The sequence below is a fragment of the Hoplias malabaricus genome, chromosome 9, assembly GCF_029633855.1.
Source record: "Hoplias malabaricus isolate fHopMal1 chromosome 9, fHopMal1.hap1, whole genome shotgun sequence".
Taxonomy (NCBI): Eukaryota; Metazoa; Chordata; class Actinopteri; order Characiformes; family Erythrinidae; genus Hoplias; species Hoplias malabaricus.
Genome location: NC_089808.1, coordinates 15159719 through 15171564, shown reverse-complemented (window position 1 = coordinate 15171564; position 11846 = coordinate 15159719).

The following is an 11846-nucleotide window of genomic DNA, read 5'->3' as shown; positions in this document are numbered from 1 at the left end:
GCAACCGGTCGAAATTCATTGAATCCTGAGTCTGTCAGTTGTATTCTGTGAGCGTGCGTGTGAGAGAGAGAGAGGGGGGAGGGGGAGGGGCAGAGGCAGAGACTGACGGGGAAGAGGTGTGAGGGCCACAGAAATACACAGGCAGTCTGTAACACTTTAAAGGTCATTTTTAAGGGGGACATCTTAATTATCCAGGGTTTCTTAAGGTGGAATTTTTTAAGAATACCTCATTCACAATATACTGCCTGTCTTTTCGACATTTTAAGCTTTATTTAAAGTGGTCATTTTTAAAGGTGGACGTGTCAATACAACTGTGGGTTTCTTAAGGTGGAATTTTTATTAAGGTGGTATTTAAAATGTATTGGCCATCTTTTTTGCTTTTAAGATTCTTTTGGCCTGTGATGTGGACATTTCAATACAATTCTGGGTTTCTTAAGGTGGAATTGTTTTTAAAGGTGGAATTCAAAATGTATCGTTTTCTATTCACGCCCTACAGAGCTCCATAGAGTCCAATGTAAACTGCTGTGGGAGAGTGCTCTCTTAACATCCCACTACCAACAGCTTATCAGTAAACTCCTTCACCATAAGCGTCGCCTAGTGACCCACGCGGGTTTACCGTATCGAGGACCTCGCTTTAAGCGGGAAAGATGCGGATCGGGGGACGGGGGTTTAGGCGGCGCAACATCTCGCGTTTCCTCCTGGTGTTACGTTTGCTGCCCTTAATTCTGAGGATCGTTCATTCTTGTCCGGTTAACTCCGCCCACAGTTTTTGAGATATCGACTCCGTTCAAAGTTTGTTTCGTAGAGCTTCCCTGTGGGATGCGGGCTTGTATACAGCTTTTGGAAAAGTTACATAGTTTTCGCACAGTAAGCATTTGAAGTTTCGTGTTTTCTCCCATAGGAATGAATGGAAAAATGTCCATAAACTTTTGTCAAACTTTCAAACTGATGTCACACGGTCAGTTTTCGAGCTAGAGACACCAGAATTCAAACGGGCAGACCCGAGAGTCCACGGTCCCACCACGTGAATTTATGGGCCGATAGCCCACCCGCTTCATGACCTTTGACCCCGTTTTCCTTTCACGGCCTACTGAGCTCCATAGAGTCCAATGTAAACTGCTGTGGGAGAGTGCTCTATTAACATCCCACTACCAACAGCTTAGCAGTAAACTCCTTCACCATAAGCGTCGCCTAGTGACCCACGCGGGTTTACCGTATCGAGGACCTCTCTTTAAGCGGGAAAGACGCGGATCGGGGGGCAGGGGTTTAGGCGGCGCAACATCTCGTGTTACGTTTGCTGCCCTTCATTCTGAGGATCGTTCATTCTTGTCCGGTCAACTCCGCCCACAGTTTTCGAGATATCGACTCCGTTCAAAGTTTCATTCGTAGAGCTTCCCTGTGGGATGCGGGCTTGTATACAGCTTTTGGAAAAGTTGCATAGTTTTCGCACAGGAAGCATTTGAAGTTTCATCTTTACTCCCATAGGAATGAATGGAAAAATGTCCATAAACTTTTGTCAAACTTTCAAACTGCTGTCACACGGTCAGTTTTCGAGCTACAGACACCAGAATTCAAACGGGCACACCCGACAGTCCACGGTCCCGCCACGTGAAATTATGGGCCGATACCCCGCCCGCTTCATGACCTTTGACCCCGTTTTCCTTTCACGGCCTACTGAGCTCCATAGAGTCCAATGTAAACTGCTGTGGGAGAGTGCTCTATTAACATCCCACTACCAACAGCTTAGCAGTAAACTCCTTCACCATAAGCGTCGCCTAGTGACCCACGCGGGTTTACCGTATCGAGGACCTTGCTTTAAGCGGGAAAGACGCGGATCGGGGGGCAGGGGTTTAGGCGGCGCAACATCTCGCGTTTCCTCCTGGAAATGCAGACCTCTAGTGTTACGTTTGCTGCCCTTCATTCTGAGGATCGTTCATTCTTGTCCGGTTAACTCCGCCCACAGTTTTTGAGATATCGACTCCGTTCAAAGTTTGTTTCGTAGAGCTTCCCTGTGGGATGCGGGCTTGTATACAGCTTTTGGAAAAGTTGCATAGTTTTCGCACAGTAAGCCTTTGAAGTTTCATCTTTTCTCCCATAGGAATGAATGGGAAAATGTCCATAAACTTTTGTCAAACTTTAAAACTGCTGTCACACAGTCAGTTTTCGAGCTAGAGACACCAGAATTCAAACGGGCACACCCGAGAGTCCACGGTCCCACCACGCGAATTTATGGGCCGATAGCCCACCCGCTTCATGACCTTTGACCCCGTTTTCCTTTCACGGCCTACAGAGCTCCATAGAGTCCAATGTAAACTGCTGTGGGAGAGTGCTCTCTTAACATCCCACTACCGACAGCTTAGCAGTAAACTCCTTCACCATAAGCGTCGCCTAGTGACCCACGCGGGTTTACCGTATCGAGGACCTCGCTTTAAGCGGGAAAGACGCGGATCGGGGGGCGGGGGTTTAGGCGGCGCAACATCTCGAGTTTCCTCCTGGAAATGCAGACCTCTAGTGTTACGTTTGCTGCCCTTCATTCTGAGGATCGTTCATTCTTGTCCGGTTAACTCCGCCCACAGTTTTCGAGATATCGACTCCGTTCAATGTTTGTTTCGTAGAGCTTCCCTGTGGGATGCGGGCTTGTATACAGCTTTTGGAAAAGTTGCATAGTTTTCGCACAGTAAGCCTTTGAAGTTTCATCTTTTCTCCCATAGGAATGAATGGGAAAATGTCCATAAACTTTTGTCAAACTTTAAAACTGCTGTCACACAGTCAGTTTTCGAGCTAGAGACACCAGAATTCAAACGGGCACACCCGAGAGTCCACGGTCCCACCACGTGAATTTATGGGCCGATAGCCCACCCGCTTCATGACCTTTGACCCCGTTTTCCTTTCACGGCCTACAGAGCTCCATAGAGTCCAATGTAAACTGCTGTGGGAGAGTGCTCTCTTAACATCCCACTACCGACAGCTTAGCAGTAAACTCCTTCACCATAAGCGTCGCCTAGTGACCCACGCGGGTTTACCGTATCGAGGACCTCGCTTTAAGCGGGAAAGACGCGGATCGGGGGGCGGGGGTTTAGGCGGCGCAACATCTCGCGTTTCCTCCTGGAAATGCAGACCTCTAGTGTTACGTTTGCTGCCCTTAATTCTGAGGATCGTTCATTCTTGTCCGTTTATCTCCGCCCACAGTTTTCGAGATATCGACTCCGTTCAAAGTTTGTTTCGTAGAGCTGCCCTGTGGGATGCGGGCTTGTATACAGCTTTTGGAAAAGTTGCATAGTTTTCGCACAGGAAGCATTTGAATTTCATCTTTACTCCCATAGGAAAGAATGGAAAAATGTCCATAAACTTTTGTCAAACTTTAAAACTGCTGTCACACGCTCAGTTTTCGAGCTAGAGACACCAGAACTCAAACGGGCAGACCCGAGGGTCCACGGTCCCACCACGTGAAATTATGGGCCGATAGCCCACCCGCTTCATGACCTTTGACCCCGTTTTCCTTTCACGGCCTACAGAGCTCCATAGAGTCCAATGTAAACTGCTGTGGGAGAGTGCTCTCTTAACATCCCACTACCAACAGCTTAGCAGTAAACTCCTTCACCATAAGCGTCGCCTAGTGACCCACGTGGGTTTACCGTATCGAGGACCTCGTTTTAAGCGGGAAAGACGCGGATCGGGGGGCAGGGGTTTAGGCGGCGCAACATCTCGCGTTTCCTCCTGGAAATGCAGACCTTTAGTGTTACGTTTGCTGCCCTTCATTCTGAGGATCGTTCATTCTTGTCCGGTTAACTCCGCCCACAGTTTTCGAGATATCGACTCCGTTCAAAGTTTCATTCGTAGAGCTTCCCTGTGGGATGTGGGCTTGTATACAGCTTTTGGAAAAGTTACATAGTTTTTGCACAGTAAGCATTTGAATTTCATCTTTACTCTCATAGGAATGAATGGAAAAATGTCCATAAACTTTTGTCAAACTTTCAAACTGCTGTCACACGCTCAGTTTTCGAGCTACAGACACCAGAATTCAAACGGGCAGACCCGAGAGTCCACGGTCCCGCCACGTGAAATTATAGGCCGATACCCCGCCCGCTTCATGACCTTTGACCCCGTTTTCCATTCACGGCCTACACAGCTCCATAGAGTCCAATGTAAACTGCTGTGGGACAGTGCTCTCTTAACATCCCACTACCAACAGCTTAGCAGTAAACTCCTTCACCATAAGCGTCGCCTAGTGACCCACGCGGGTTTACCGTATCGAGGACCTCGCTTTAAGCGGGAAAGACGCGGATCGGGGGACGGGGGTTTAGGCGGCGCAACATCTCGCGTTTCCTCCTGGAAATGCAGACCTCTAGTGTTACGTTTGCTGCCCTTCATTCTGAGGATCGTTCATTCTTGTCCGGTTAACTCCGCCCACAGTTTTCGAGATATCGACTCCGTTCAAATTTTGTTTCGTAGAGCTGCCCTGTGGGATGCGGGCTTGTATACAGCTTTTGGAAAAGTTGCATAGTTTTTGCACAGGAAGCCTTTGAACTTTCATCTTTACTCCCATAGGAATGAATGGATAAATGTCCATAAACTTTTGTCAAACTTTCAAACTGCTGTCACACGCTCAGTTTTCGAGCTAGAGACACCAGAACTCAAACGGGCAGACCCGAGGGTCCACGGTCCCAGCACGTGAAACTATGGGCCGATAGCCCACCCGCTTCATGACCTTTGACCCCGTTTTCCATTCACGGCCTACACAGCTCCATAGAGTCCAATGTAAACTGCTGTGGGAGAGTGCTCTCTTAACATCCCACTACCAACAGCTTAGCAGTAAACTCCTTCAGCATAAGCGTCGCCTAGTGACCCACGCGGGTTTACCGTACCGAGGACCTCGCTTTAAGCGGGAAAGACGCGGATCGGGGGACGGGGGTTTAGGCGGCGCAACATCTCGTGTTACGTTTGCTGCCCTTCATTCTGAGGATCGTTCATTCTTGTCCGGTTAACTCCGCCCACAGTTTTCGAGATATCGACTCCGTTCAAAGTCTGTTTCGTAGAGCTGCCCTGTGGGATGCGGGCTTGTATACAGCTTTTGGAAAAGTTGCATAGTTTTCGCACAGTAACCATTTGAAGTTTCATCTTTACTCCCATAGGAATGAATGGAAAAATGTCCATAAACTTTTGTCAAACTTTCAAACTGCTGTCACACGGTCAGTTTTCGAGCTAGAGACACCAGAATTCAAACGGGCAGACCCGAGGGTCCACGGTCCCACCACGTAAAATTAAGAGCCGATAGCCCACCCGCTTCATGACCTTTGACCCCGTTTTCCATTCACGGCCTACTGAGCTCCATAGAGTCCAATGTAAACTGCTGTGGGACAGTGCTCTATTAACATCCCACTACCAACAGCTTAGCAGTAAACTCCTTCACCATAAGCGTCGCCTAGTGACCCACGCGGGTTTACCGTATCGAGGACCTCGCTTTAAGCGGGAAAGACGCGGATCGGGGGGCGGGGGTTTAGGCGGCGCAACATCTCGCGTTTCCTCCTGGAAATGCAGACCTCTAGTGTTACGTTTGCTGCCCTTCATTCTGAGGATCGTTCATTCTTGTCCGGTTAACTCCGCCCACAGTTTTCGAGATATCGACTCCGTTCAAAGTTTCATTCGTAGAGCTTCCCTGTGGGATGCGGGCTTGTATACAGCTTTTGGAAAAGTTGCATAGTTTTCGCACAGTAAGCATTTGAAGTTTCGTGTTTTCTCCCATAGGAATGAATGGAAAAATGTCCATAAACTTTTGTCAAACTTTCAAACTGCTGTCACACGGTCAGTTTTCGAGCTAGACACACCAGAATTCAAACGGGCAGACCCGAGAGTCCACGGTCCCGCCACGTGAAATTATGGGCCGATAGCCCACCCGCTTCATGACCTTTGACCCCGTTTTCCATTCACGGCCTACAGAGCTCCATAGAGTCCAATGTAAACTGCTGTGGGAGAGTGCTCTCTTAACATCCCACTACCAACAGCTTAGCAGGTAACTCCTTCACCATAAGCGTCGCCTAGTGACCCACGCGGGTTTACCGTATCGAGGACCTCCCTTTAAGCGGGAAAGACGCGGATCGGGGGACGGGGGTTTAGGCGGCGCAACATCTCGCGTTTCCTCCTGGAAATGCAGACCTCTAGTTATGTTGCGCCTGCTGCTTTAAGCAGCAGCGCGCAATATATTGTTATCCGAAAGTCATATTATTATTTTTTTTTTTATTATTCTTATTATTCCGGATTTCCTTGTCCGCCTAACTAGTCCCGCAGCTTTCGAGCTATCGACTCCGTTCCACCTGGAAATCGTGCATCCTATAGCGACGATGTGGGCTTGTATACAGCTTTCCGATACCCGCACTCGTTCGTCCGCTACACTCGTTTTTCGCTCCGTTTTTCCCCAGTCATTTCTATGGAATTAATTTTCAAAGTGCTCTAACTCGGTCATTTCTCAAGCTACGGACACGGGATTTCAGACGGTCGGACCCGGGCGTACCGGCTCCCATCACTTCCGTTTTCGGAATTTTTGCACTCATCCTTCCCTTTCTTTTCCTCCTTCAAAATCCCTCCATTCATTTCAATGGGAGGCTCTTAGAGTGGGGGTGATGTCATCCACTGTAGTTTCAGTGGCAAAAAGCCGTTTTTTCACTTTTCAGCCGAACAATTCACCATAACTTCCTCATACTTTCACCTAGAAAGTTCATTTAAATTTTAAATGGTAGAGAAACTTGTCCTTTCTAAGACCTCTAAATTTGAACATTATTGAAAATACGGTTTTTGAGTTATGAATTTTTGTTCGGCACTAGGGACGGTTTCGGCTCCCATAGGGTTCAATGTATTTTTAGAGCAGCTCAGAGTGCGGTTTCAAAATTTTTCTCCTGTTTTTAACTCGTCATAACATGCTCAATTCTCACTTAATCTGCAATTTTTTTATACCACATCGATCCCCAGACTCTCCTTGTCGCAACGGTATATACGGTTAAGTGATGTGGGGAAAACTTTCCGAGCTATAAGCATTTGTTCGGAGGGTGGGTACGCTCCCATAGGAACCCATTGAAATTATTTTTTTTCTTTTTCAATTTTCTGCCGAACATTTCACCATAACTTCCTTATACTTTCACCTACAGACTTCATTTAAACTTTAAATGGTAGAGAAATGTCCCCTTTCTCACACTTGTAAGTTTCAGACCGTTTGAGAATACCGTTCTTGAGTTATGAATTTTTGTTTGACAGTTGGGAGGGTTTTCCTCCCATAGAGCTCAATGTATTTTAAGAGCGGGTCTGCACGCAGATTTTCAAAACTTTGCCTGTTTTTAACTCGTAATTACACCATCAAATCTCGCTCAAAGTGCAAAAATCTTTACACCATCTCGAGCACAAGACTCTCCTTGTCGCTACGGTATGCTTCGTTCAATTTTGGTTGGGAAAAGTTTTCGAGCTACGGGTGATTTTTTGGAGGGTGCTCCACGGTCGAAATTCATTGAATCGTGAGTCTGTCAGTTGTATTCTGTGAGCGTGCGTGTGAGAGAGAGACAGAGGGGGGAGGGGGAGGGGCAGAGTCAGAGACTGAGGGGAAGAGCTGTGAGGGCCACAGAAATACACAGACAGTCCGTAACACTTTAAAGGTCATTTTTAAGGGGGACGTCTTAATTATCCAGGGTTTCTTAAGGTGGAATTTTTTAAGAATACCTCATTCACAATATACTGCCTGTCTTTTCGACATTTTAAGCTTTATTTCAAGTGGTCATTTTTAAAGGTGGACGTGTCAATACAACTGTGGGTTTCTTAAGGTGGAATTTTTATTAAGGTGGTATTTAAAATGTATTGGCCATCTTTTTTTGCTTTTAAGACTCTTTTGGCCTGTGATGTGGACATTTCAATACAATTCTGGGTTTCTTAAGGTGGAATTGTTTTTAAAGGTGGAATTTAAAATTTATCGTTTTCCATTCACGGCCTACACAGCTCCATAGAGTCCAATGTAAACTGCTGTGGGAGAGTGCTCTCTTAACATCCCACTACCAACAGCTTAGCAGTAAACTCCTTCAGCATAAGCGTCGCCTAGTGACCCACGCGGGTTTACCGTATCGAGGACCTCGCTTTAAGCGGGAAAGACGCGGATCGGGGGACGGGGGTTTCGGCGGCGCAACATCTCGCGTTTCCTCCTGGAAATGCAGACCTCTAGTGTTACGTTTGCTGCCCTTGATTCTGAGGATCGTTCGTTCTTGTCCGGTTAACTCCGCCCACAGTTTTCGAGATATCGACTCCGTTCAAAGTTTGTCTCGTAGAGCTTCCCTGTGGGATGCGGGCTTGTATACAGCTTTTGGAAAAGTTGCATAGTTTTCGCACAGTAAGCATTTGAAGTTTCGTGTTTTCTCCCATAGGAATGAATGGAAAAATGTCCATAAACTTTTGTCAAACTTTCAAACTGCTGTCACACGCTCAGTTTTCGAGCTAGAGACACCAGAATTCAAACGGTCAGACCCGAGAGTCCACGGTCCCGCCACATGAAATTATGGGCCGATAGCCCACCCGCTTCATGACCTTTGACCCCGTTTTCCATTCACGGCCTACAGAGCTCCACAGAGTCCAATGTAAACTGCTGTGGGAGAGTGCTCTCTTAACATCCCACTACCAACAGCTTAGCAGTAAACTCCTTCACCATAAGCGTCGCCTAGTGACCCACGTGGGTTTACCGTATCGAGGACCTCGCTTTAAGCGGGAAAGACGCGGATCGGGGGGCAGGGGTTTAGGCGGCGCAACATCTCGCGTTTCCTCCTGGAAATGCAGACCTCTAGTTATGTTGCGCCTGCTGCTGTAAGCAGCGGCGCGATATATTGTTATCCGTAAGTCATATTATTATTATTATTATTATTCTTATTATTCCGCGTTTCCTTGTCCGCCTAACTAGTCCCGCAGCTTTCGAGCTATCGACTCCGTTCCACCTGGAAATCGTGCGTCCTATAGCGACGATGTGGGCTTGTATACAGCTTTCCGATACCCGCACTCGTTCGTCCGCTACACTCGTTTATCGCTCCGTTTTTCCCCAGTCATTTCTATGGAATTAATTTTCGAACTGCTCTAACTCGGTCAATTTTCAAGCTACGGACACGAGATTTCAGACGGTCGGACCCGGGCGCACCGTGACCCGTCACTTCCGTTTTCGGACCTCTCGCACTCATCCCTCTCTTTCTATTCCTCCTTGAATATCCCTCCATTCACTTGTATGGAAGACATTTAGAGTGGGTGACATCATAGACACTCTGGGTTCACTGGCCAAAACCATTTTTTCACTTTTCAGCCGAACAATTCACCATAACGTTCTCATACTTTCACCTAAAAACTTCATTTAAATTTTAAATGATAGAGAAACTTGTCCTTTCTAGCATCTGTAAATTTGAACGTAATCGATAATACGGTTTTTGAGTTATGAATTTTTGTTCGGCACTAGGGAGGGTTTTGGCTCCCATAGAGTTCAATGTATTTTTGGAGCGGCTCAGAGTGCGGTTTCTAAATTTTTCTCCTGTTTTTAACTCGTCATAACACGGTCAATTCTCGCTCAAACTGCTAATTTTTTATACCAGCTTCTTCCTTAGACTCTCCTTGTCGCAACGGTATATGCAGTTTAGCCATTTGGGATAACATTTCTGAGCTATAAGCATTTGTTCGGAGGGTGGGTACGCTCCCATAGGAATACATTGAAATGAATATGCCTGTCCTTTTTCGATATTCAACTTTTAGCCGAACATTTTGCCATAACTTCCTTATACTTTCACCTACAGACTTCATTTTACTTTCAAATGGTAGAGAAACTTCTCCTTTCTAAAATATGTAGATTTGAAATCATTTGAAGATACGGTTCTGGAGTTATGAAGATTTGTTTGGCAGTAGGACGTTTCGGCTCCCATAGAGTTCAATGTATTTTCAGAAAGCCAAATTTTCTCAAATTTGCCCTTTTTTAACTCATTTTTACACCATCAATTCTCGCTCAAACTGAAAAAATTTTTACACCATCTCGAGCGCCAGACTCTCCTTGTCGCTACGGTATGCTTCGTTCAATTTTGGTTGGGAAAAGTTTTCGAGCTACGGGTCATTTTTTGAAGGGTCCCCCCGGTCGAAATTCATTGAATCCTGAGTCTGTCAGTTGTATTCTGTGAGCGTGCGTGTGAGAGACAGAGAGGGGGGAGGGGGAGGGGCAGAGGCAGACACTGACCGGGAGAGGTGTGAGGGCCACAGAAATACACAGGCAGTCTGTAACACTTTAAAGGTCATTTTTAAGGGGGACGTCTTAATTATCCAGGGTTTCTTAAGGTGGAATTTTTAAAGAATACCTCATTCACAATATACTGGCTGTCTTTTCGACATTTTAAGCTTTATTTCAAGTGGTCATTTTTAAAGGTGGACGTGTCAATACAACTGTGTGTTTCTTAAGGTGGAATTTTTATTAAGGTGGTATTTAAAATGTATTGGCCATCTTTTTTTGCTTTTAAGACTCTTTTGGCCTGTGATGTGGACATTTCAATACAATTCTGGGTTTCTTAAGGTGGAATTGTTTTTAAAGGTGGAATTCAAAATGTATCGTTTTCTATTCACACCCTACAGAGCTCCATAGCGTCCAATGTAAACTGCTGTGGGAGAGTGCTCTCTTAACATCCCACTACCGACAGCTTAGCAGTAAACTCCTTCACCATAAGCGTCGCCTAGTGACCCACGCGGGTTTACCGTATCGAGGGCCTCGCTTTAAGCGGGAAAGACGCGGATCGGGGGGCGGGGGTTTAGGCGGCGCAACATCTCGCGTTTCCTCCTGGAAATGCAGACCTCTAGTGTTACGTTTGCTGCCCTTCATTCTGAGGATCGTTCGTTCTTGTCCGGTTAACTCCGCCCACAGTTTTCGAGATATCGACTCCGTTCAAAGTTTGTTTCGTAGAGCTGCCCTGTGGGATGCGGGCTTGTATACAGCTTTTGGAAAAGTTACATAGTTTTCGCACAGTAAGCATTTGAAGTTTCATCTTTACTCCCATAGGAATGAATGGAAAAATGTCCATAAACTTTTGTCAAACTTTCAAACTGCTGTCACACGGTCAGTTTTCGAGCTAGAGACACCTGAACTCAAACGGGCAGACCCGAGGGTCCACGGTCCCACCACGTGAAACTATAGGCCGATAGCCCACCCGCTTCATGACCTTTGACCCCGTTTTCCATTCACGGCCTACTGAGCTCCATAGAGTCCAATGTAAACTGCTGTGGGAGAGTGCTCTCTTAACATCCCACTACCAACAGCTTAGCAGTAAACTCCTTCACCATAAGCGTCGCCTAGTGACCCACGCGGGTTTACCGTACCGAGGACCTCGCTTTAAGCGGGAAAGACGCGGATCGGGGGGCAGGGATTTAGGCGGCGCAACATCTCGCGTTTCCTCCTGGAAATGCAGACCTCTAGTGTTACGTTTGCTGCCCTTCATTCTGAGGATCGTTCATTCTTGTCCGGTTAACTCCGCCCACAGTTTTCGAGATATCGACTCCGTTCAAAGTTTGTTTCGTAGAGCTTCCCTGTGGGATGCGGGCTTGTATACAGCTTTTGGAAAAGTTACATAGTTTTCGCACAGTAAGCATTTGAAGTTTCATCTTAACTCCCGTAGGAATGAATGGAAAAATGTCCATAAACTTTTGTCAAACTTTCAAACTGCTGTCACACGGTCAGTTTTCGAGCTAGAGACACCAGAACTCAAACGGGCAGACCCGAGAGTCCACGGTCCCACCACGTGAAATTATAGGCCGATACCCCGCCCGCTTCATGACCTTTGACCCCGTTTTCCATTCACGGCCTACACAGCTCCATA